Source organism: Lutzomyia longipalpis, chromosome 2 (assembly GCF_024334085.1).
Source record: "Lutzomyia longipalpis isolate SR_M1_2022 chromosome 2, ASM2433408v1".
NCBI lineage: Eukaryota > Metazoa > Arthropoda > Insecta > Diptera > Psychodidae > Lutzomyia > Lutzomyia longipalpis.
The window spans coordinates 27,566,245-27,592,830 of NC_074708.1; the positions used below are offsets into that span (position 1 = coordinate 27,566,245).

General features: G+C 35.8%; 2 protein-coding genes across 9 annotated transcripts in view; one reads left to right on the forward strand and one right to left on the reverse strand.

Moving 5' to 3' along the window:
* The window catches only part of LOC129789847 (uncharacterized), a 188,172-nt gene that overhangs the window by 58,632 nt on the left and 102,954 nt on the right, over positions 1-26,586 (forward strand). For both annotated transcript variants that reach the window (XM_055826922.1, XM_055826923.1), the window contains one exon: positions 25,354-25,391. The gene's annotated coding sequence lies outside the window, so the exon portion shown is untranslated. The remainder of the gene's footprint in view (positions 1-25,353; positions 25,392-26,586) is intronic.
* The window catches only part of LOC129789858 (serine/arginine repetitive matrix protein 1-like), a 982,101-nt gene that overhangs the window by 29,889 nt on the left and 925,626 nt on the right, over positions 1-26,586 (reverse strand). The gene's annotated exons all lie outside the window — the stretch shown is intronic.

A 26,586-nucleotide genomic window follows, 5' to 3' on the forward strand; every position in this document is an offset into this window, starting at 1 on the left:
CATCAAAATTCTTAATATTACACGTAGGGGAGGGCGGGGCTAATAAAGTCACTTAAGGGTTTAGAAAAAGCTTAAAATAGCATATTTTCTAGCTAGATAGAAGAAAATGATCTGAGAAAGAGTTATAGAGCACTAAATCTCCTAAAGAAATGGGCTATACATTTCGCTTTATCCATTTGGGAAATATGATATTTTGAGCTTTTTTTAAACCCTTAAGTGACTTTTTTAACCCCGCTCTCCCCTAAGGAGTTCTATAGAACTCATCCTTTTATCGAATAAATTATCCTTTGGTGAGAATAAAAACTTTTTTATGGATTCGAAGAAAAGAAAGACAATTTTTCGTGTAAGGAAAATGACTTTAACCCTTTCGTGTCTAACGTGAAACATAAAAACATTGAAACATGCGCTCTTTTATCCCGATATTTATTCTATAAACGAACTCAGAGGACATTTTGCAGGCAAAACGTCTTCTTTGACTTCTTTTGCGTGAATTTCATGTATTTCTTACTAGGAAAAACAATTGAAATCATAAAAAAAATTCGTGCTCATCCCGAGTTTGAGCCCGATCTGACGACTTTGCATTTTGGAGTGTACACAGAAGCTGTGCTTCTTTGAAGAAAGAATCACAGCTAAAAATGTGAAAATAAAATGATTCATGTTTGTTGACCCAAAAAAAACCTTATATATAAGGTATATAAATATAAATGTAAATGCAAAGTAAAATATAACGGTAAAATATAAATATATATATATAGCTACATGGTACAGATTAAGGAGAAAAGGGAATGTACATGGTAAGTTTCACTTACGGGCTGTGATTCTTCCTTCAGAGGCCAAGTTAAATATAGATAAATGCAAAGTCTAATAGATAACTGCAGAGTATGGATTAATCAGAAAAGGGAATGTACTGGTAAGTTTCACTTACGGGCTGTGATTCTTCCTTCAGTGATCAGTCTAAGTGTGATATTTGCTATAAGTTTGGTGGTGCAAACTCTGGGGGAAGGCTAACTCGCGCATTGGCTGTGATTCGTGGCGCGAGTCATCCTTCCCCAGAGTTTGCACCACCAAACTTATATCAAATATCACACTTAGACTGATCACTGAAGGAAGAATCACAGCCCGTAAGTGAAACTTACCAGTACATTCCCTTTTCTGATTAATCCATACTCTGCAGTTATCTATTAGACTTTGCATTTACATATATTTAACTTGGCGTCTGAAGGAAGAATCACAGCCCGTAAGTGAAACTTACCATGTACATTCCCTTTTCTCCTTAATCTGTACCATGTAGCTATATATATATATTTATATTTTACCGTTATATTTTACTTTGCATTTACATTTATATTTATATACCTTATATATAAGGCGCCCCGCTTCGCGGGGCGCCAAATAGTTAGCGTACTAATTAAACATGCAACTATATATATTTATATTTTACCGTTAAATTTTTTTCTGTATTTATATTCATATACCTTATATATAAGGCGCCCCGCTTCGCGGGGCGCCTAAGAATTTGCGTATTAATTAAATAAAAAATTAAAACCCTTATATCTCCTGAACGGCTCCATAGATTTTCTTAAATTACCTGTTGTTGGAAAGGTCTTGACCTCAGCTATAACATACTGAAATTTTAACGAAATGCATAGTACAGTTTTTGAGATATTTAAACTTAAAAATTTTGGATATGCAAAATATTGACTTTAGCGCCTCTTGCGGTCATTTCTCGAAATTTCAATGTTCTAGACATTTGTAGGGCTTCACGAAACCTTTAATTTGCGCTTGAGTTGATTAAAATCGGACTTGTAGAACCCGAGATATGACATGCCAACTTTGGAAGGCGATATCTCGAGAACGGCGACATAGATTTTCTTCAGTTTTGACATGGAGCTAGATAATATAGTCAGCTATAACATACTAAAATTTCATCAAAATCTATCGTACAGTTTTCGAGATATTCATCGAAAACTTATCAAAAATTTTGTTTTTGATTTTTGGCCCTCTAGCGGTCACTTTTGAAACTTCGGATGTTCTAGAAAGTTGTAGGGCTTGCTAAGAGCTTTCATTTGAGCCTCAGTTGATCAAAATTGGTCAAGTGGTTCTCGAGTTATGGTCAATTTTCGATGAAAAATTGTGGCGGCCATATTGACTAAACGGCATGACCGATTTTCGAAAATGTGGTATCGTTGGAAAGGTCTTGATGGCCCCTATAACATATCAAAATTTCAGATTTTTAGCTATAATAACGGCTGAGATATAGCGAAAACTAAATTTTGAGGTTACTCAAAATGGCGGACGGAGGGGAGGGGGGGTGGATTTGACCTCATAATCGGATGTCTTCCAGTCGATATTTAAACTTTGCCGTTTACCGCAAGTCTCTATCTATTACCGTTCTCTTGCAATTAGGCGTTATACTTCGGCCGGACGGACGGACGGACGGACACTTTTTTTGGAGCATACGTTTTTTGGAATGTGGGGATCCTAATTCGTGCTCATACCAAGTTTGAGCCCGATCCGACCACCTTGAGTTTTAGAGTGGACACAGAAGCTGTGCTATTCTTTTCTTCGAAAGAATCACAGCTAAAAAAACGCGAAAGGGTTAACGAATAATGAAAAAATTGTCTTTTTTCCTCAAAAAAGAACATTCAAAAGATTTCTCAATTAACCCATTTCTTCCCTATGAATCTCGTCATCTTCTGAGTATAACAATTTTGTATCAAAACTGCTGAATTTTCCTTTTAGCTCTGCTCTAAATTGCGCAAATTTGTTGGTAAATTCCACCAAAATGTGTATTACACTTTACCAAAGAAGCACACACACAGAGTTTCAAGCGATATTCCTAATGAAGGTGCCTTGAGAGAAATTATTTCATTACCCTCCCAGAGTCTATCGTGAGTGATTTTAACCATTTAGCTCCCTAAATCACCAATAAACGATCAAATATCGCACAGAAGGGAAATCCAAGAGGGAAAATCTACGCGCCAATTGCTCCCCATGCCGCGAATTTACTCACAAATACGATAAAATGTGCCTGAGAATTGATGAAGTGGGCGGTAATGGGTGGAACTTTTCCACAACCACCACTACTTACCCCCCATATGTGAGGGTGGAATGGAGTTTTCTGTTAGATATACGGAATAACATTACCTCACTACACGTAATTCGTATAATTATTTCCGAAGCATGATCTGGTGCTGGAAATCGACCCAATTCCAATGGGATTTCTGCACCCCCACTTAGCTCGCACCCATCCCTAAAAGGCATATACCTAGAGTTCACACAAGCCCCGGAGGAAGCATTTTGGGGGGCGATGCCTCGTTTGAAGGGGAAATGCTGCGAGTGTTTGGTGAACACTTGTGGTTTATCATGTCAAGTTTCGGGGGAGCCCTTTTGGCACTCATGGAAGACAGGTGGATATTTTATGGAGTTTACTCGTCAAAGGGATGAAGGGGATGAAGTTTGTGGGTAGACCACCAGCTCCCCGTGTGATCCAAAACCCACCCCAAACGAAACCATTTTGGTAAAGCAGGAGAATTCTCGGAGAGAGTGCAAAGAGGACATGGATTTGCACTAAAATAGACGGAAATGAATAAAATGGGAAAATATTTGTTTCTTATATTTATTTTAAAAAAATCTCTTTGATTTAGAATTCTTTTAGAGAAAATAGGAAAAGAGAGATATTTTCTTAAAATATTCTATCAATGTTTTACTCTACATTTTATTCCCCAAAATCCTTTTCATCCTTTCGGGATAAATGTGAATTAAAAAAAATTATTGAATGATCCTTGAAGCAAAGATCTTCAGCTAATTTTCACGTAGAATAAAAAAAACATTTGTTTTTTATTCTTTCATTCGCATGACATTCCAGGAAGGAAATATCTCCTTAAAAAAACTCCAGCACAGTGTGAAATTTTTTCACAATTTCTCAGAGAACTACAAAGTTTACTTGTCCTCACCTACAGTATCGTTTTAATAAGTATTTCTTTTGCTTAAAATGGATGACAAAGTTTTGTAAAATAGTTGGATAAACTATTTTTAAGTCTCGTACGGAAGTATTTTATAATTTCTTTCGGTCTCTCTCTGTGTTACTTCATTGTGCTCTTCGAATGCTTTTTTGTATGTATAAAATGGTATAGTATCAAATGCGACTGCCACACCTTTCCACACTGAAACCAACTTATTCATGAAGGATGAAATCCAAGGGTGGTAAACCTAAGTAGAATTGAGCTTTGAAGTTTAAAAAAAAGTATTTCCTTAAAGGGATTAAATTAAATTAAAATTGAGAAAATCGCATGAAAAATCGCTAAATCGCATGGAAATTTTTAAATTCTTAAAACGATAACTACAAAAATATATACTTAATCGAATACTTGCCTATTTCTGAATGAAATGTCTTTCTAAATGATTGATTAATAACTTTAAAATCGCAAAAAATGCTTTTAAGATAGTGAAAAACGCTTCTAAAATCTATAAATTGCTTCCAAAATCGCTTTTTTGACGTTAAAAATTGCTAAAAACGCCAACTATGTATAACTAAACTACCCAACTATACATACCTATAGTTTAAAAATTATTAACCCCCCATTTGCCCGTCACCTTGTGGTTTTAATTTAGGAATGCACACAGGAAGGAAAAATAGAAAATGTGCGGGTGAGGAAGCGTTCCGCACACCGAGGAAATTCTAAGCATCCTCCCCTCATGAGAAATTGACGGAAAAAGCAGAAAGTGCGGAGGGGGGTGGAGAAGGAAAGTTGTGTTGCTCGCACAAGGGGTGGTGGTAATGGTGGAAAATTTTAGCATTTACGTGGCAGATACAAATTTATACATTGTAATGCGGCTGATGGCAGAGTGGAAGATATGTGAGACACGTGTGGGGAAAATTTAAGCGGAGATAATGATTTTATAAAGGCGTTCGGGGACTCTTTACCCTTTCCTCCGCTTACACCGCTCGCACCTCCCTCAAACCCTCTAACTCACGTCATCATCATCATGCGAAAAGGGAACTTTTTGGTGGGTTGGTGCGCACACCCTCTCGCAAAATGTGAGGTGATTTTCCATAGAAGATGGTTTGGGAGTTAATGTTGGACCCAGAGGGTTAATCAACACACCGAACGGCACCCGCTTCGCAAAGATGGCAAGTCACGGAGGTAGCCGGGAATTTTGGAGGTAACAAAACTCCCGCGGGAGCTCTGGAATCCCATGTAGAGGGGATTGAGGAAATTCGGGGGATGAAGTTTAATTCTATAGGTGAAATCAATAATAATTTTCGCTCCAAAATCAATGCTGAACTTGGGCGGATGACTTTGCAAAGTATACGAATAAGCTAATGCCTTCAGTATGTACATCATTCTTGGCATTCTACAGCAGGGAGCTTTTCCTCTTTTGCTTGTTGGGGTTTTGTGGAGCATTATGGGGTGTTTCATTGGGAGCTAATGTAGGGCAAAAGTTCAGAGAAAATTGTGTTATGTTCTGCTGCGTAAATGATAATCTAGCTTCATGAATTTCAGGTAAAAATAAGAAGAGTTAAAAAAAAAACATAAAGAAAATTATATTTTCCTAGATATTTTCGCGTTAGTTTACTGCAAAAGCCAAGTAGATTCAGCCCCTATCTTGGTGAATAAATTGTCCCAATTTATCCATTAAAATTCCTCCGTTTCTCTCCCCAATAAACCATTAAATTTTCCACCGGAGATTGTCCAAAAAATCTTAATCTAATGGACTCCCTGCCCGTTGCTTCTCAAATATCCATTCCTTTGTAGGAGGAAACTTTTGCATGCGGACCTCGTGCAAGAAGGATGAGATATTAAAATATGAAATTCCACTATGAATTTAAATTGGTCATATCTGACTTTTTCCATCTTTTTCCCGTCCCGAAAAACTTCTGCTGCGTTTTATTATTTAACATCTTCCATGCGGGGGCTTTTCTTTTTTCTTGCCCACCCCCAACCACCGATAACTCATCGTGCCAACTGAAATATTTATCGGCGCGTGGGTTGCGGAAAATCTCACAAAATTCGTGACATTCTTTGAATTTCCTCCCTCAGTGCCTCACTAACTAATTAAATGAAGGTTTTACTGCATTGCTTAATGTTTGTTACTGTTTACAGCTTCCGCGCGCGGAGCTTTTGCCCAAGAGACATGAAAGTTTTATTAGAGTATAGCCATAAAAACGGGGGGAGGTGGGCATACTCCAAGTAAATTGTAAGAGAGACATTCGATTAAATTCTTCAAATGGAAATAAATCAAAAGGAAGAATAAGTCGTTCATGGAAGGAATTCCTTTTAATAGTTTTGAGCTTTGAGATTTTTTCTCTTTTAATGAACGAAAGAAATTAATTAATAAGTTGCAAGATTTTTGAACTTTTGCTACAAAATGGGGAGAAGAGGTTAAAAGGCGATCGATTAAAAAAAATTGCTGGTAAATGAAGCAGAAGATGGTATATAGAGCTTTTTCTATTAATTTAAAAAAGCTGTGCTATATATGTATAGTAGTTTTAATTTATCTGTCAAGGTTTTGGGAATGACTAAAACTTCCTTTATTTATTTATTGTTATTTTAATAAGAAAATCTTTAGAATTTTTTTTACTAAATTTAATTTTTCTGTTAAATATTTTCAGTTTGACAAATAAAATATTAAGACATCATTCACAAAAGAAAGATTTTTTCAAAAGTACCAAAATAAATAAATTTCAAGCAAATTTATGATTTAATATTTCCCGACGAAAATTATACCCCCCTCCCAAAATTTTATAAAACATTTCTCATCAAAATTTCCATGAAAAAAATTTTCCAATTTATTTGTCAAATTTTTCACTACTTTAGACAATTTTTATCTTGTTTATTTTTATGGTTAAAAATTATTTGTCTCGTGAAAAAGATAAGCATCAAATTGCAAGAAATTCCCATAAATTAAATTTTATTCTGTCTACCCCTGAAGTTGTTTTTTTATGAAATTCTAAATCACAAGAAAAAGCTCGTGAAAAAAAATTAAATTCTAAATTATTCGAGACATTTGAGAGCACAAACAATTCAAATATAAAAATTTGCTGTCGAGACAGTATAAAAAAAGATGCAAACGAATGGAAATTAAAATTGATTTACTTTAGAAACATGGAAAATTCAGGAGGTCTGCAGTAGAGAAAATTCAGGTTGAGTCAATATAATTTTTGCATGCAAACATGAAATATGATGGAATAATAAAATTGACAAGGTTATTGTATATCGTGTGGTTCCATCTCTGGCAAATTCAATTTATTTTACGCTGTATTTTATTTTATGTTTACTTCTGCATGTTGTACAACATTTTGCTGGAATAAAATCCATTTTTGCAACACTCCCACATCTTCTGGTACTAAAAATATTTACACAATGCACATTATAATGTTCTTTTAATTAATAGCAGAAAAATCTCAAGAAAATTTGAAAGAAAATTCATATTAAAGCAGTTTGGCATAACTAGGTATGCTTTTTTTATCAATTGGGTTGAGGGAGATGTAGTGCACGCGTAATTATCGAGAATTTTGCCAATTTAAATCTCTCTCCTCTGCGTAAAAGCTTTTCTGAGAATTGTGCATTAATTCATATATTTTGTGAAAATAGTATTTTCCACTTAAATACATCTTTATGGAATCATTTGTAGATTTTATTTATTGGCAGAATCTAAATGCAATTTGTGTTCAAATGAAAATTCATCCTTCCCCGCCAAAATAAATTGTGGCGATTCCGCTGAACATATTCATCCTTCTCACAAAATGCAACTTATAAATCCTTCGTAGGATGAGTATATGCAAAAAAGGGATCTCACGTGGCTAAAGCTCCCGATAAAGTTTAAGGCAATCCACTTTGAGGAAAACTTTCACAGTTTTGGGGGAGGGAAATTTTGAAAATTCCCCACATGTGTGTTGGAGTTTATAATGCTAACCAAGGTAAATTGGGTTTTATCGTATAAATCGTGTGGTTTTCTTCTCTAACCCGAGGAATTTAGCGTGTATTATGCGCATTTAATTTGGTGCGCCGTTTCTCATAATATCCGCATACGAATTTTACTGCTGGTGTTGCTACCTTGTTTATGTATTTTTCTCACTCCCACCCCGTCCATTTTCTGAATAAATTTCCACCCCCAACCCCTCTCTTAACTCCCTGGCTGGCTGGCTTTTTTTTCCACCTCCTCCATCCCTTCCAACCACATGCCTTTCATTGTTTTTTCTCTCTTACCACACACAATCCTTTCGAAGCGAATAGTGTTCCAACCATCAGGGGTGGTTTGTTTGCAGATTAACCCGATAAGTATTGAATGGAGAATGATATCGAATACCGAATCGATATTGCTTTTTATTTACAGTGTGGAAGGATTAATTCTCTCTAACTCGCTGTACAGAAATATTCGCAATCGAGATTCTTTGTATTGATTTTCTCTGGCTTTTTCGGAGGTTGATTTTGAGTTTCAAAAATCAAAGTTTTGATATCGAATTTTGTATTGTTTCGAATTTTTTTGGAGCAGAAATTCTTTTAATTTAAACCCCAAAAATAATGCTAAAAAGATATTAAAATAAAGGCTTTGTTCGGAAAACTTATGAAATAAAATAATATTTGAATTTGGCGCGCACTCGAAGTGGTCAATTCGAGTGGTGAAAATAGAGAATGTGAGGAAAAATGAATAATTTAGCTGCAAAAATTACAGATCGGATTTGGTAGGTAAGGTGTACGGATGCAAACGTGCTTTCTCTGTAATAAAGTGTAATTTTATCGCGTAAAATATGAAAATTTCGCGAACATGCTTTTTAATAATTAACTTTTAAGCAATAACTTTCGATATTCAAATCAGAATAAGTTAGAAAATTTAAAGAAACATTTTATCTCATTTTCAAATTTAATCCAGCGACGTTTCGATTTTTTTCTCACTCAGAGATTTTTTATTAAATAACCCATTCAAAAGCAATAATTGCATCTCCTTCTGACAAATTAATTCTCCTCAATCCTCATTACATATTCAAATGCATTATACTTAAAGGATCTTGTATTACAAAGCATGGCTCTTTTCGGGGGTTTAATCGGTATGATTCTTTGATAAGAGGGATGGAGACTTGATGTGCTTAAATGTGCAATGCTTCAGAGGAAGACCTCCAAAATCCCCAAAATCAAAGAGTAGAAGAACAATTGAGAGTTAATTTTCCTATATGATGCAAGAGCACATCTAATACACAGAGAATTACGAGAAGGGAGGGAGGAGGCATGATGAGGGAGCTTTTCAAAAAAGACAGAGAGAGGAATTTTCATGGTAAAGCTCAAGGAATAAGCTCCACACCTTCCTGGGAAAACTTTGAAAGCTACAAAGGTGAACATTTAATAATTCTGGCGCACGGAATAATTTATTTTGACGCTCCGGAAACACACCTAACAGACCTTGCTGAACATTTTGGCCAATTTCTCTGTTATTCTTTTTTTCTGTTGTTCTACGTGGCGCCAGAAGACGTCAATCTTGTATCTCGGAGGTGGCTTCCGTGATATGCCTTAGCTTTTCTTTTCTGCGTGCTAATTTCATTAGCTTTTGGGTATATTAAGTTGCGAGAGCATTTCGCGCGCGCACAGTCCACCTTTGCTGCTTCACAAATCCACCTACCCCGGGGTGGGAGTTGGTGTAAAAATTAAAAAGAACGATAAAAAAGACATTAATTTCCAGTGTGAAAAAATTTCCTCATTTTCTCTTGTCGGAGCACACGGAATGGCAACAAACGGGGGTGAGGGTTGAAAAACAACGAGGCGCATTTAGGTTGGAGAAAAACACGCAAAAACTCCATTTTCTGCCTTGACAAAGTTTCATTTATTGCTTCTTAATATTGTTGCATTTTTAATTTACTTTTTTTGTTGTTGTTGCCTTCCTGTTTAGCGCGAAAATTTCTTCATTTTTCCACCCTCCGCCCAAGATGTGCGACAACTTCCTCCCCCTCAAAAAAAACTCCCAAGAGGAAGGAGGATACAAAAAAGAATTTGTTCCAGATGTTAGGAGGACTAATTGTAAACATGGCAAATTTACATGATGAGATTCGAGATAATTGATAAAAAAAACACCTCCCACTCACGCCTCCTTTACAAAACTTGGATAAACTTCCATCTTCACTTGAGTTTTTCCTTCTCTCTCCTCATTCTCTCTCTTGGATATTTTTTTCTTGAGAGAGAATAAAGGCAGAAAGTCAATTTCTCAATGTGAAATTCATGAGATTGTCTGTCGGCATGGGAAACTATAAATATTTCCACCATTTCCCCAATGATTTTTTCTTCTCTTTCAATATCAAATCTCAGACAAAAAGGCAAAAACGGGAAGAGACATGAGTTTTATCGGAAACAAAATACACCTCATCTACAATTCCATTTTCTAAAGAACACCCCACACCCCCGCATCGCCCGATCCATTGTGTTCCATTTGCTACAAAAGGGAAATAAAATTTAATTTTATGTACAATTCAGCTAACACGCTGCCGGCTGTATAAAATACACATTTGCCCAATGCTATCCCCTATACCGAAACACAAACCACCCCCGCACTGGGTATAAGAAGGTGAGCGAAGAATTCTCTCTCTATGGCTGATTCGTCTTTTTTGTTGTTGTGTGAGGTATACCCAGTGTCTGCAACTTCTGGGAAGAAACACCACAAGCTTAAATTTGCTTCCATACACAAAAGGTAAAGCCACCGACAAGGTGAATTTATACTGTATAAAAGTGTTGAAAAGAAGGTTTTTAGGGGTGGATTTATTGTGAGGAGGTACAAAAGATGAGATTTTGAAGGCTTTTTAGGGCATTCAGAATCAAAATTTATTCGTGAAAGATTGGAAATTGGAGGAACCTCTTAAAGAGGTTGATAATCGAATTAATTGAGAATTTATTTTAAGTATATAAATGGAGTCTGTGAGTATATACGATAGAATTCTATATATTCCAGCAAATTCGGTGAGATATAGGACGGATTTTGAAGGTATTCAAAGAATTTGCATTACATTAAAGGAGAAAGTTAAGCTTCCTTAAGAAATTCCTTCGACAAAAAAGGTCAAAGATCAAACACAAAAGATTAAGGAGGGATAATTAAAAATTATTTAATTGAAAATAAATATAATAAGATTAATTTATTGATTAAACTGCGTCTGTTTTTTTTCTGGAATTTTTTATATGAAAACTCAAAATTATTTGCAAAGCTTAAATTTAAATAACTACCTCTCCTAAATGTTCTGAACTTTTGCATTGAAAAAAAAAAAAAAAAACATTAATAATTCATTAACCCCTTCGCGTTTTTTGCGTCATACGCTGACCCAACTGGAAACATTTTACTTTTCCAATTATTTATGAATTTAATTGTTTTCCCAAGTTACAAATGCATCAAATTCACACAAAAAAGGCAAAAGAAGACGTTCTGAGAGAAGAACGCATTCTTTCAAAAGGCGAAAGACCTCATGTTTCAATGTTTCACGTGGACGCCAAAGGGTTAAAGAGAGTTTAAATTTACCTGTATGGGCAAACGCGTTATTCGAGGAAATAGAGAATCAATCATATTACGATTTTGAATTTATCAACGATGATTTTTGACAATGTTTTTTTATGCTTCATCTAGTGAAAGAGACAAAAGCGCACCGATGACGTCATTCCCTACATTTTTGAGTGAATTTTTGCAAATTTTTTTTTGTTCAAAATATGGAAAATGGTAAGTTTTATTTTTATAGATTTATTTATTTATTTTTAAATTTTCTATGATTACACGTATCCCGATAGTTTCCTTCAAAATAAAAGGTTTGGCCAACAAAATTGGATAAACTCCTTTTAGCCATTTCACCCGAGAAATAGCTTTTACATTTCATATTAAATATTCTTATTAATCCTACCATTTTTTAATGGTTTTATTAAAATATTTTTATTGGATTTATAAATCTCATAAAATGCTCTTTAATCACTTCTTAATATAGCTAGTAAATTAAATTGATAATTTAGAGCGAGATAATGTGTCTAATCTTAATATATAAAGCTGAAAAGTCTGTCTGTCTGTCTGTCTGTCTGTTTGTGGCACATGAACTCCTCCGAAACCGCTGGGCCGATCTTGATGAAATTTGGTATGGGGGTAGAGGGGGTCAATACGAGTTGCAAGCGCTATATGGGATTCCGCCCCAACCCCCTATAGATAACGGGATTTTTTTGTTTTAAAAATTTTTCGGAGTACCATACCATCGGGTTGACTAGTAATTTAATATCATTCGAAATATTACGAATATTAAATGACTTAAATAGTTTTGAATAATTTTCATTGAAATTTCTATTCTAACTTAATCGATTTTGAGGCAATTGCGAGGGAAACGTTGTGCTGTTTAGAAACTTCTGCACATTTTTTGTGTATTGAATTTAAAATCCTTCCAATAAGTTTATTTATTTTTCTTCTACTAGAGCGGGCTTTCAGTTTAAAAGAACGTAGGGACCTTTGAACTGTTGAGTCTGTATCAAACCACAGAAAATTTCGTATCAATTTCAATGGAAAAAGAGTAGAATTCAGAACAATTCTCTCAGTCAATCTGGATGCTCTCTTTGCCTCTTTTCGAGCTTTGAGTAGAATAAAAATTGGCCAGAACAGTGAGGAAGAAATGGCTCATCCATGGCCTTGAAGGAAGAATGAAAAAAAAAACTCCTGAATGGGGATGATCATTGAAGCCGTGTGGTGCTGTATTTTTTTTCCTTCTCGCTTGTTTATTGCCTCCAGCCGGGCCAATGTGCGGGGATTTTGTGTATGGGAATCACGAGGCAAATTTCGCCATGACTTTCCGCACGAGATTCCATGGCATTATTTCAATTCTTCCATCAGCGAGTGTGTCTGCGGAAAGCTGCCTCGTTTCACAATTTTAATCAGCACTTAATTTTCGTGTTGAGCATCCCACGTACCCCTCGCCCCCCACCCGAAGCACCGTGAGCTTTTCCAGGTAATTTGCCTGTGTGTTACCTGTTGGCATCACCACTATTAATTCCCCATTCACTATGCAATAACTGCTGTACACAAGCCCCGATGAAATTGTGTACAAGCCCTCCGTCCCTCCGTCCGTCGCCCCACCCCCGTTGCTGGGCATTGTGTGACGCGATGGGGTAAAATGAGGGTGATGGTCAAATTGGAAGGGTGTGGAGGGTGCAAAACAGCCACAAACACCTTAGAGAGGAACGGGGTGAAGCATTTAAAATCTTAATTACATACCCCATTTCAAGGCGGGGATTTTAATTTTCTTAAGGTGCAACAATTTTTTTCTACCCGCACATTTCTCACCACGCACCCCCATCCCCCACATTCACCTGAAAAAGCTTCACGTTGGGGCTCACTTCAGCATGACCCCCGACAAAAAGCTTTTACCGTGTAGAAAATATATTCAATTTTATTTTTTTCCCAGCATTGTGATACGTTTTCTTTTTTTTGCATTTTTGAAGGGAAAATTTTCCTTCCACGAAGAATCCTTTTTAATGCAATTTTCTTTTACCTTTTCATTCTTTCCCTTCCGTGCGGAAGATGTCATCGAGTCTGCGAATTCGTACTAATGAATGACGATAAATTCATGTTGAATTGAGGAAATGGTTTTGCGGTTATTGCTCTGGCCATTACCCATTTTATGCGAGGGTTGGAAAATTGCGAAAGAAAAAAATGTAAAATAGTAATATTATTGCTGGCTAATAATACCCCCATCATTGGAGGAATTTTTTGTCCGCTATTTCTTGAAGATTTTTTTAATGGTTTGTGTGTAAATTTTGAAGGAAATTCTCTAGAAGTCTTTGTTCTAGAATTTTAAGAAATGTTTTTAGAGCTAGAGTGTTGACTAGGAGGAGGAAATTAAAAACTATAAGCTTGGAAAGTTCTGTGAGAAAAACTTCTTATTAGAAGAATTTTCTCATTTCCTTCGTGTTTTCTCTGTTTAATGTTGATTCCGTTTTACGGTTAATTCTTGGTGAAGAATCAGATAGTAACAAAAAAAAATTTACGGTAATTTAAGCTTTACGGAATTTTTCAAGACAAAAAAAAAGAAAACTATTTTCACAGCATTTCTTGTAAATTAAAAATAATCACAGATTATGGGAAGGATTCAAGGACCAATTAATTCCTTAGCTCTGCCAATAGCAGTGCAAGAACAACAAATAACTTTAATTTAACCCCATGACAAGGCTATTCCTTTAGTACACTTCCTCATGGCACAGAGGAGTATCTCTGCCTTAAACTGTGGTCTTTACAAATCCTTGTGTGTGCCTTCGGTGCACCGCAGTTGTTGGTCCGTTTAACAAACGCTCTATTTAGGACTTGCTTTCACCCCCTATGCCTTCCTCCCAAATAGGTCTGATTTACGAGTGGCATGAGTGATGTACTGGGCTTTAGTTAATTGCCTAGGAAAACCTTCCACCACATGCATTCTCTCCCGTACTTGCTTTTACTTTCAACGCCAACCTCCCGTACTTCCCCACAAGAAAATCTACTTATACTGACCGAGGCCTCTCGTCCCATTCACATTTTCTCCTCCCCCCGCCCCATTGGCACACACATGGTAGACGGACTAAACATAGCGAGGAGGGAAGAACTTTCAACTCATTCGGGTGTGTATCGATCGAGGGTAAAAAGGGGCATTTTCTTGCCATTGACCGCACTCCTGAAGCCCCAAACGATTAAGCTGTGGCCACCTTTTGGGGGCCATTTCCACCTCCCACACATGAAGCACTTGAGGGCTTTATTAGCGATTTTGGCCCTCCGGTGTGGTTCACTGGCACTAAGCTGTATAGAATATTTACACATGACACCTCTTGCTCGGCGTTTGCACACCCTTTGCACCCACATAAACAGATTACTTTATGAGGGGACCCATTTTGCAAGGAAACCATACGACTCTTCACTATTTCGGTGCATTTTTTATATGATTTTTTTTTGCCAACTGCCGCCTCTGCAATTTCACAGAGTGAGGGGACAGAGTTGGAATTGTCTAAAAGAGGGTAGATTAAGATTATTTGTATGAGAAGTTTTATATAAAATCAATGTAATTTTGATTAAATTTTAAAGGAAAATCATTTTAATTAATAAAATTAACTGAAATTCAAAGAAAAAATGAAAAATTGTTCCCAATGAAGCTTCTAAATGAATTGAGTTAAAGCTCAGGAGTCAGGAGTAATAGAGAATTTATTTTCACTGAAGGATTCTCTCTTTGGTTTTTTTTCGGTAAGCCAATTGCTTCAAAGTCTTCATAAAAAATCACCGCTAATATGAATCTGAAGTCAGTTCTGAATGAAAAATTGAAGCAAAGCTTGATGATGGGAAGAAGTTTATAGGAAAATTACTTAAGAGCCTACAATTTAAGTTTTTCATTGATTAAGCTTTAATAAGAAAAATTCCTTCGAGAATAAAATATTGAATGACACTGAACTGTTAAAATTTCCTCTATTTGGAAAATAATTTCTTCTCTTTCCGAGATTATTATCTCTTTCTTCAGGTACGCCCTAATAAATAAATTTGAGAAATTCAAACAACAGAACTTGATTGAAAATTGTTCTAGAAGCCTAAATTGACTCTAATTTTGTTTTTCATTTTTTTTCCTTAGAAATTGTTCAATTTTCAGGTTATTTAGCAGTTTTTTTTTTATATATCTTTGATTCGTCCTCAATTGATCCTTTTTATCTCTTTAATACTAAACTCAATAAAAGTTAAAACTATTTTTTTTTACTATTCAGTCTATGGAATATTAATAATTGTTTATTTATCATTCCACATTGACTTATCACTGAATATTTTCAATGATTTTGGAGCGCAGGAAAAACTTTAAAGTTATATTCTCTTATCTTTCTGATTTCAAAGTCTCGAGGACTCGAATTTCTTCTCCCTCAAGCCCATAAAATGAATGGAAAATAGCCTTAAAAAATTCACCAAATTACAGACATTTATCTCTCCGTTCTACATTTCTTCTAAAATTCATATTTAACTGAAATCTTAAATCTTTACAAATAAATTAGAAACCTTTATCTAGAATTTGAACAAATCTGGGCACTCAGAGTCCATTTATTAGCTGCAGAACGAGAAACTCAGTGTTGTCAGGAGGGGTCGGGGGGTGGCTGAGCCGTGTGGGAAAATGTGCTGTCCATCAGAATTCGTCAAGTTTGTGTGTTTCTCTTCTTTTATTTATGCTGCTCAGCCACAAGCATAGCCCCATTTGGTCAGCATGTGTTGCTTCGCTTCGTCCGCATGTGGGTTATGTGGCAGCGTCGGCGGGTGAGTGTGGGGGTGGTGGGGGGACGTTAAATGATAAGAAAGTGTCCGGAAGCAGTAAGTAAATTTGCAACAATTTACCTACTTTCATCCCGCACACCACATGCTGATGTATGTATGGACCCATGCGGGAGTTATAAAATTTATTATCCCTGACTTGCCATATAAGGGTGGCGTCGAGGGTGAGTGTGTGTGGGTATGTGGTAGGGGATGGGAAATCGGGAGAGGGCTTCCAATAAACATTATGTGGCGGTTTACGACAACTCAATTTGTACTTGGCGCAATCTACCAGGCGCCCCCACATGAAATTGATGGAGGTGCCCGGTGGTATGGGGTGCCCATTCAGCCCAGAGAGTAAGCTTCGCTGAGGGGGGGAGGGGGTGGAAAATGATTATAGATGCATGGATCGAATACTTCAATTTTTCCACCCTCAAGGAGTGGATTTAGTCGGAGAAAATCTAAATTTATACCACTTTGTCATCGATTTTAGATTCAAACAATTTATTTAAATCTCCCATCTCCCACGGAATCGACTTTCCCTTCGTCAAGCGAAAGCTCTCTCTTCGCCCATACTATCGTTTGTCAATATATATGTGGCGTACAGAAGCAACCCCCCACCCCCAACAATCCCCTGGAGGTATATCAATTTTTGCACAAGAATCTATGCGAAAAAATCGTTCATAGAACATTGAGTTTCACGTGTGAGTTGAGAAGACAACACACACACAAAATACTTTATGCTGTAAATTATGGCTGATGGTGTATACACAAAGGAAAATTACTTGCAGTCAGCAAAGTTCATGCGAAAGTGATTTCTATATAATAAGCTTTCGACGTACCCATATTTCACATTAATACATTGCTTCGTCTGCTTCATCCACATTTTCTCAAGGAGAATCGTCCTCCTTCTATGTACATAGCTAAGGATGAGGCGTTTACGGGGCTTTTCTTTGGAACGCTACACGAGGTGGGGGGCACAAAAAGCTCACATAAAGCTTTAACGAGTACTTCCAATTTATTTTTTGAAAATTCTGTCATGAGAGCTTTCTGTGAGAGATTAGATTTAAAGAAGACGGATCCTTAAGGATGGGGAGAATAAATTTCAAAATAAAGTTAAACATTGAGCTGGCATTGTTATCCTGTGGAGACATTTAGACGTGAAGTCAGGGGAAAACTGTTCACAGTGAAAGTGTCCAAGATAATCGGATTTCCTGAGGAGGATCTAATCTATAAAATAGGAAGATTTTCCTAAAGAGTGGAAACTATACCATTGTTGGGTGTTTGTTTAACAAGTTTGTCGTTTATTTAGGTTTTTATGGAGAATTTATAAAAATTTAAAATCAAAAATGATTTATTGAAAACACAATTATGGTTCTTAAACCAAGTCAAAGTTTAGTTCTCAAAATTTATAGCAAATTTTGTTATTTCTTGAAATTTATCAGTATTTTTAATAACATTTCCACCTAATAATTGATTTCTAATAATGCCATTCAATTCCCATGATTTTTTTTAGCAAAGTTACCAACCAATTTTATAGGAAAAAAATATTTTTATAGCAAATCTCCAAAACTTTACTAACATTTCAATGAACCTTTTGAGCTTTCTCTTCCATTCTTTTTTCTGGGAAATTGTTGGTTGTGAGGGTTAAAATCTCAATTGAAACTATAGTTCAGCATCCCATTTTGCTTGGATATTTTTCGCGTCAATAAACTACTCTCTTTTTTTCCGCTGGCATTTCATTCACCCAAAAAATATCTCTGACAGTGACACCAAATGACTTTCCGCTTGAATTGCCAATACCCGATCTTTTTCGTGCTTTCACTGGGAATTTTTACCAACCCCTCCCGTATACGTTTGCTTTTATTCTTTTGAAAATAAAATACTGTGAGTGTATGAAAATCGAATTTTTGCTCGCGACATTTGCAGAGTGAAAAGAAATTTCTCTCATGGTGCGAGGGGGGTGGGGCATAGACAAGAAAATACTCTGGGTAAAGAAAATGTGCTTCAAAACGCCATGGGAGTTTGAGGGGGCTCGTTTTTTCCATGCATTGAAGGTGCGAGAAGGGAAAACCGCACGGAGAAAATTTCAGAGACTTCGGTGTGGCATTTTCTTTTCAAGCGACTATTTTTCATTCTCATCCTCCTCCTCCACGCGATGTTACCTCAAAGGAACACGCTGTGGATTGGTGGAAAAAAAGAGGAGTCCTTGTGGAAAAATAAATGGGAAAATGATAATTTAGTCAATTCATAGGAAAAAATGTTCAACGCTTTTGATTCTTTTTTTTCTGCGAAATTCAAAATGGGTTCGTTGGTTTCTCTCCACATCTTCCCGCGAGGAACAAACCGGAAATCATTTCCCATAATTCGTGCAGACATAGAAGAAATGTTCATAAATAAACTATCAGATGGTGTGTGAGCGTGGAGCAATTGATTTTTCCCGGTTCGTTATCAAAACGATGTGGCAATAAAAATAACTTACACATCACAATCGATATAGGCAATGATGCCTACATGTGAGGATGGAGGTAAATGGGTCGAAGAAAGACCATCCCCCTTTCTTCTACGTTCTGTTTAACATTTCCAGAAAACATTCCATTCAGATTGGTGCTATAATAAAATACCTCGAGAGTCTATTTTCGTGCATTCACTTTGGTGTAGAATATTTATAGAGACTGAGAGAAGACTTTTACTTATTCAACTGTTTTGTAAAGTAAGTTGCTATAAAAAGCCATATTTTATGGGTTTCATCTTTCGTAGTCTTTTAGACAAATTTTTCTGAGAGCTCAAGAATTTAAATTGTTTAAAAATTATAGTAAATAAGTGAAGAAAAGCCTGTATTTCAAGACTAAAAAATAGTTTTATAGCAAAATTATGGCAAAAATATAAAATAGAATTTTTCTCTTATTTTTTGCACCCAAATTGTTATAAAATTATCAAACAGCGCCCTCATCTTCCGTAAATGTCTATTGTGGTGAATTTAGAAAGTTTAGCATTTTATAGTTATAGGAGAATGTCGATGAAGGCACTGTCAAAGTATCATTTGCAAAATTAATAAACATAAAGTAAAATAATTTTTTTCAATGTGTTTCCATTTTATTCAAGACACTAATTGTCCTATAAAAATTTCTTGACTTTGCTATAAAATCTTATTTTACGCACTACATGTAATTTTGAGTTCTTATTTAGCTACGCATTGTAAAATCTCAATTAACTCTACCGCTTTACATCGTATATACTTATATACCATAAATATGCAATAATTTTCATAATCTATCCCATAAATTTTTCCGGATGATTGTTCTCATTTTTTCGCGCGTGAGATATCATCAAACATCTCCTTTATTACCTTACAAATTTCTCATTTCTTTTACAAGCACTTTAAAGCCATCAAAGAGCAACCATAAAACATACTATAACTCGCATCATTGTAACCAAACAGTAAATTACGCCACTTCACCATTACATCTACTACACGTAAATAATCCCTTCTTTTCTTCTCCAACACGCACCCGAAAATATACACAGACTCACAATAAATTTCAGGGCAATCACGAATGGGGTTCCCCATTCCACTCACAGTTACCCAATATTCAGAGATGGCGACCCAGAAAGGGGCGTAGTCACCCCCAAATGGGGGTGGGTGGGGGTGAAATAGGTGAAATGGAAGAAAAATCTCTTCGTCGGAATATTTCTGTGATCCATTCACCCAATTCATCCACCTCCCTCTGCCTTCTCCATACGCAATTCCTTTCGATGGGGAGAATATACAAGAGTGCCCAAAGAATGATGATAAGAGACTCCTTCATGATGCAAAGGGTTGGCTCTATTGGCGCTAATTCACATGGGGGAAAAATTGCCGTATAGATAAATGTGTGTGTATGCTCTTTTTGTGCTTCGCATGGTGTCACCATCCTGGATGGAGAAAAAAATATTAAACATGATTGAGGTGAATGCTCCACGGCAGGGAAGTGCTATCCTACGGGAAAATGAAAGTGTCCACACAAGCAAAAAAAAAAGAAAATTTACTGCAAGGGGAGGAATTTATCTGAATATCCACCCTCATGGGGATTGTGTGCATTGTTCAGGGAGGAAGAAGATATTATGATGGATTCATATGAGAAAAAATATTTTGTTTGTCTTTTGGATTAAAGTATTATGAAGAGAGCTGTTTGATGGGTTGCTAATGGATTTTTTTATAGCAAAATTATAGTGCTTCATTATAAATCTTTCAAAAATAATCTCTTGTTTGTTCCTATATTTTTATTTAAGTCACCTGAAGCTCAAATTCAAGCCAATTATTAGAAAATTAATCAAAAATAAAACATGCTATAAAATCTTTTGTCTTTGGTGCTATAAATAATCGGATTTTCATCCTAGACAATCAAGAAAAATGGCAAAGTTCTCAAAAGCTTATTTTGCAGTGTGTTTCCACTCAAAATCCCATCACAGGTAATTTATTGGGGGATGCCTATTAACCCCCTATAGTATCTATTTTGCCATTTCCTCTCCCCACCCCAAAGGGATCGATGAGGCGCACCACAGAAAAAAAGGCAGAGAAAGAGAAAAAATCCGCTTCCACCAACAATTTCTTCCGCATTGAAAAATGTCGGACTATTAAAGTTGATCTCCTCGCACCACGAAAGGCAAAGGGAAAAAAGGAGTCTGCTTGGTAATCCATCGTCATTGTGGGGATCATGCGTTGCTTTTCTGTTTGTTCCTTCAACAGAGATTTTTCCGCATGGTGTGGGAAAATCTGGCGCGAATAAGGAAAAATCTAAGTGAAGTGTCATTGTTCCATTGAATTTTTCTCCTCACAAGGATTTTTTCTTTTGGTCTTTTTCATGAATAATTTCTTCTTTCTCCTCCAAAAGCGCCCTCCTCCATTGCTAAGTCCTTTTGGTTGTGTGAAAGGCAGCCCCCCTTCTCCAAAATGGGTAGCATATAAGCATATGGATTGGAGGAAAGCATAAGATATGAGGACATTTATCACAAAAGCTTTGGAAGCTCACCCATCTTCTTCCCAAAACTTGGTCGGTGTGTGTGGAAATATGTTTTCCGCTATCCAATTTGACATTTTCACATTTTGCCTCATAAATATACAAATTCCTTCACACTCTTGCTATATACAAATTTACGTTTTGATATGCGCGAGGAAAGGGTACTACACACAGAAAAAAAATGACAAAAAGTGGCAGTCAAATCGTCAATTTTTGCGAGTGGGCCACTCGCATAGACAAAATACGAATATTTCACTCGCACTCATTCGCACTATTTCTCGAAAATTTTCACATTTATTGGACCGAAATTGAACATTGAATTCTATAAATACTGATTTGCTCAATCACTTACACCAATTTAAAAGCAATATTTCTTCCATAAATAGCATTATTTGCCCAAAATAGATAAATAAAAATACAATATTAATTGATAAAATTGACGAGAAGAAAGCAAATGTTATAGCAGAAAAAAACATTTAAAAGGTTTCTTTCACAAACACTAGCGCCGCGCGGAAATTGGGCGGAATTACCAATTTTACACATGATTTTTATTTTGTTAATTTTTCATCTGGAAAAACTATTAAAACACCAAAAATCATTATCTGATCTCATGTAAAGGTCCACAAAAATAAAATTTCTTCTCGAAAACATAAATTTTCGCATATTTTTTAAAGGATGTCACAACCATAGAAAAAATAATTTCTGCAACAGAATTTCATGACGATATGTCGTAGGATAATCCATACTTTTTCTTTTTTCGTCATTAAATAATTTCATAATGACTTTCAAAGTTTGAATTATTTTTTATAATTAAAAAAAAAAACAAAAGTTAATTAATAGACCCTTAAATAAGGCTGTGTTACAAAATCTTACGTCGCAGGGTTACTTTAAGATAACTTGAACTACTTTAGAAAGGATATTTAAAAAAATATCGTCAAAAACTAATTTAACTTGATAATGTTTCATAAGACATTAATTTAACTTTATAAAATAAAATTTAAGTCAATCGGACGAACAATCCTAAACCGAAATGTCCGATCATAAATATTAAAGCTTATTATAAGCTTAATGGTAAAATATGAAAGTATATTACATAATATGGTTACGTTGATCAATTTTAGATAAAAATTTTTAAGCAATTCAAAAATGGCCGCCATTTTATCCGAACTTTTTTCCAACAAATGTAATGTAAAATAAATATTTTATTTTACAACCACGCTTTTTGAATGATGTTTCTCACATTTCCCATAACCATAAACTTGTATTTCACGCGAATATTATTTTTTTTATTTTAATTACAGTCAGGTATTGATTAACGTCACATGGGATATACTCTTTCCACTCATTATTATTAATGGGTGGAAAGAGTATATCCCATGCGACGTTAACCAATACCTGACTGTATTAATTTATTTGTTTTAATTTAGGAAAATATAGATCTTATGAAACGTTATAAAGCCCTATTTTGTAGAATCAAGGATATGAATTTAAAAAAAATCAATAATAGTTTGGTATGCAAGATGGCGGTCAAAAGAATTTGAGGGCGAAATCCCGACTGAAAATCCTTTCTAAAGTAGCTCGTGTTATTTTAAAGTAGCACTTTGCGACATAAGATTTCGTAAAACAGCTTAATTTAATTTTCTATAAATAATTTTTGGTTTTTTTTTTGTAATTATAAAAAAAAATATTTGCAAAATTTTGTAAATGATTGGATATATTAAGAATTTATTCAATGACGAAAAGAGAAAAAGGTATGGATTATCCTATGACATGTCGTCACGAAATCTTTTTGCAGAAGTTAATCTTTCAATGGTGTAACATCTTTTATAAAATGACCCAAAATCATACGTGTATGATGAAAATGCTTTTTTGTTGCAGGAAAACCAGAAAAAACGTGTAAAAACGTTTTCTGGACTGAATATCTCATATACCACGTCTCTAGAAAATCGTGTCAGTGTTCTTTAGATGAGGCATTGCGGTAACGGCCAAATTGAAAATAAACAAGGAGCTTGTCAAAAAAAACCTGTCAAATGTTAGTGAGAAAGAAACTATCTACCATAGACTCGTAATAGTAATGTGCGAGTCTACCTGAGGCTCGCAGATTGAAACTGCGAACCATTTCACTCGCATTCACAAAATGCGAAAAATTTTTCTGTGTGTACACAAGGCAAATAAAATGAAATAAAATGGGTTGGAGAAGCTAACAATATACCTTTTGCCTTTTATCGTTACACTAACTTGCGTGAATAAATGAACATGAATTTATGGAAAAAAAATCAATTTTGTCTTTGATTTATTAATGGTTTCTAAGAATTTAAATATTAGTTTGGTTTACTAATTGTACAGCTAGCGCCATCTATTAATTTTTTTTTCATACAACTAGCGCCATCTTTTTGTTAATTTATTCTCAATAGTTTAGACTGGAAGTAAATCTTTGATAACGAGCACTTTGTCATTCAATGAATCGTCTTTATTGCAAATTCTCCGCAATTTCCTCTTTTTCATGATTTTCCTCACATTTCCCGCATTTAAATGCAACAATTTATCACAATCTGATTGACTAGGATACTAAATATCCCTCGTCAGATGCAATTGTCCCCAAAAAAGTGATTCAAACTGTATAACTAAAAATATAAATGGAGAGAGTGGAGCATGTTGCAAAAGTTGGCGTTAGTGGGAGGGGAGTAAGTGGGTGGGTGGAAATAAATATGCACCAAACATAAAAGTGTCAACAATAAATTCTTTGCTTGCTCGACGAGAATATGCATCTTCCTCGTCTGCTCCATGATTCATGAATGTAATGGACCATTATAAGAACATTCTTTGCCGTGCCGACAATGAATTCATCGGCGGCATTCACAATGTATATATTCTTCCGTATAAATGCGAAAAATAGGGGGTAAAAGGTGCATATCATGAGGATGTGTGTGCATCAGTGAATTGTACATATTCCTCGAGAGGCGAAGAGAAGACTCCCATGTGGAGGAAAAAGCATACAAATATAGCTTTTCTGTTTGCATCTGCACAAAAAGCGAGGAAATGGACACGAATTATGAACTCTCGTTGCCCTTTTTTGCCCCTCGTGCGCCCCCCGCACGACAAACAACCCCCATTTGGGCTTTTCAATGGAGTGAAAAACACCCCTAACCATGGCAATAACTCACCAAAATTGACTCTTAAATATCCACACACACTGGCATCCCCTTTTTTTGCCCCCATCATCCCCATTTTCACGCTGAAAGAGCACTTCTGGTTGCAAAGCGAAGCGAAAATTAGGAAACAATTCGAAGAGTGATTTATGTTTGTGATTTATCAAAACCAAATTTCACTTACTTATTGACTTCTAAATTGCTTTACAGCAAAGAAAATCAGCATTAAAAAGTCGGTTACTTACAGGGAAGTTTATTTATTTGTAAAATAAAATTGTGTTGAGGGTTGGAAAAGAAAATTTTGAATTGACTTTCAAGGAGATTTATTTATTTGAGTTTTTGTGAGTTTTTTTTACTTGATTTTATTTTTCTTATTTAAATTTTGTTTATTCAAGAGCTTGAAGAGAGACACAAATCCGTCAAAAACGTTGGCAATCTTTAAAAAAAATTCAAGGGGTTATCTAAAAGGTTAAATCTATCAAACTTAACTCTTTATTTAAAATGATTTTTAACGATTTTGAAAATTTAAATAAGGCAGACTTTTTTTTTTTTTTTGAAGAGTTTAGTTTTCTTTTTGCAATACCTGATGAAGGTACCAGGAGAACTGGAATATTAATGTACAATTTTTTTTTTCTCTAAAGAATATTTTCTTTCAATTGAACATTTTCTTAAAAGATTCTTTTTATTTTAGAAAGTTATCAATTTCTTTCGTAAAAAAAATAGCTTAGAAACGACGCCATGTTGAAAATACTGGCATTTCCAAATTTTAAACAAAACAACTGTCACATTCAAATTTAAAATAATCCGTTACATAAACCCCTAAAAGCAAATTCTTCTAACATTTGTATGTTTACAAAATATAATCCTAAAACAACTTTTCTCTGCAAATAGAGCTTTAGTTTTCCCCTACATCCTTTTTCTTTCATATTTTGACTAAAGTAACTTTTTTCCCTCTCTCTTTGCAGGAATTGGATCTCGTCGTGTGTTTTGTCTACACAGTAAGGTCAGTGAATGTTTTTTTTCTTTTACAAAAAAATATATAAAACATCCCTTTTGCGTTGGGATTGTATTTTGAAGTGAAATCCTTCTCCCGTCTTGGATGTCTAATGCAATTTTCACCCTGAAGCTGTACGAACACGTGTCTCTCATGTTCAATGGGAAGGTTTTTTCCCGGTGCTTATTTTTTCTCTCTCTTCTTCATCCCTGATTCTCTTCCTCTTTTTTCCCGGGGCTTATAATCCTCAAGATGGGAAGGAAGCTTGAGGGTGAATGGGAAATTCCAACGATTGGGCATGACACACGTTCTGGCGTAGCCGGGTGGGCAGGTGCGGGAAGAACATTCGCCTTAGCATTTATTACATGGGGCAGGGGGAGGCATTAGGAGTGGAAAATGTCCTCTTTATTGCTGCGTCTTCTCGGTGGTCCCATTATTAGTTGTGTCACATGAAAAGTGGGGAAATATTGCGTAAATTGCGTCGGAATGGGAGGGATGGGAAGAAGAGGAAAAAGTCTGGTTGGATACGGAGAGTGGGCTTTCATTAATTTAGCAACGCAATCCCCACCTCCACGTGAGGATTAGAAACCACTAGACAGTTGGATTAAGTCATACTTAAGACACTCTTCGTCCTTCCGGTGGGTGGAATACCTCATACTGTGTGCTGTGCGCATCCTCCCCCAAAAGCAAAGATCGTAGAAGGAAAACTCGTGGCTTGTGCCAAGATTGTTTCTACTTGGGGGTGGGAGGAGAGCTGCCCATTCCACCCCTCAAAATGTTCTCTGCAATAATGCCGTAAGTCTCCAAGAATTTATTATCGCTGCCACAGACGACATAACCCCGAAAGTGTAACTAAATTTTCACTCAATTTCCGAATGAATTAATTCCATGTGGAGCTTGCAACAGAAACGCTCAAGCTTTTTCCTTTCTGCACCCATCTTAGCATCAACCCCCCCCCCCATTTCCCTCTGGGAATCCCGAGGGTGATGTTTAATGCAAGAGTGAGCACAGCATGGCTTTAGATTTTGCTCTATGGATGTCTCGGTTGCATGAACAATTCAATGTAAATCCCCTGCGAGGAATAACTTTCTTATTTCTCCCAATTTCATATGCGGAGAGTGGGGTTGAGTGGGTGCTTTAGTTGATTCTTGAGTGCAGATTTTATGACGTCGTGTTCATTTTCTAAATAAACTCGTCGCTTTTG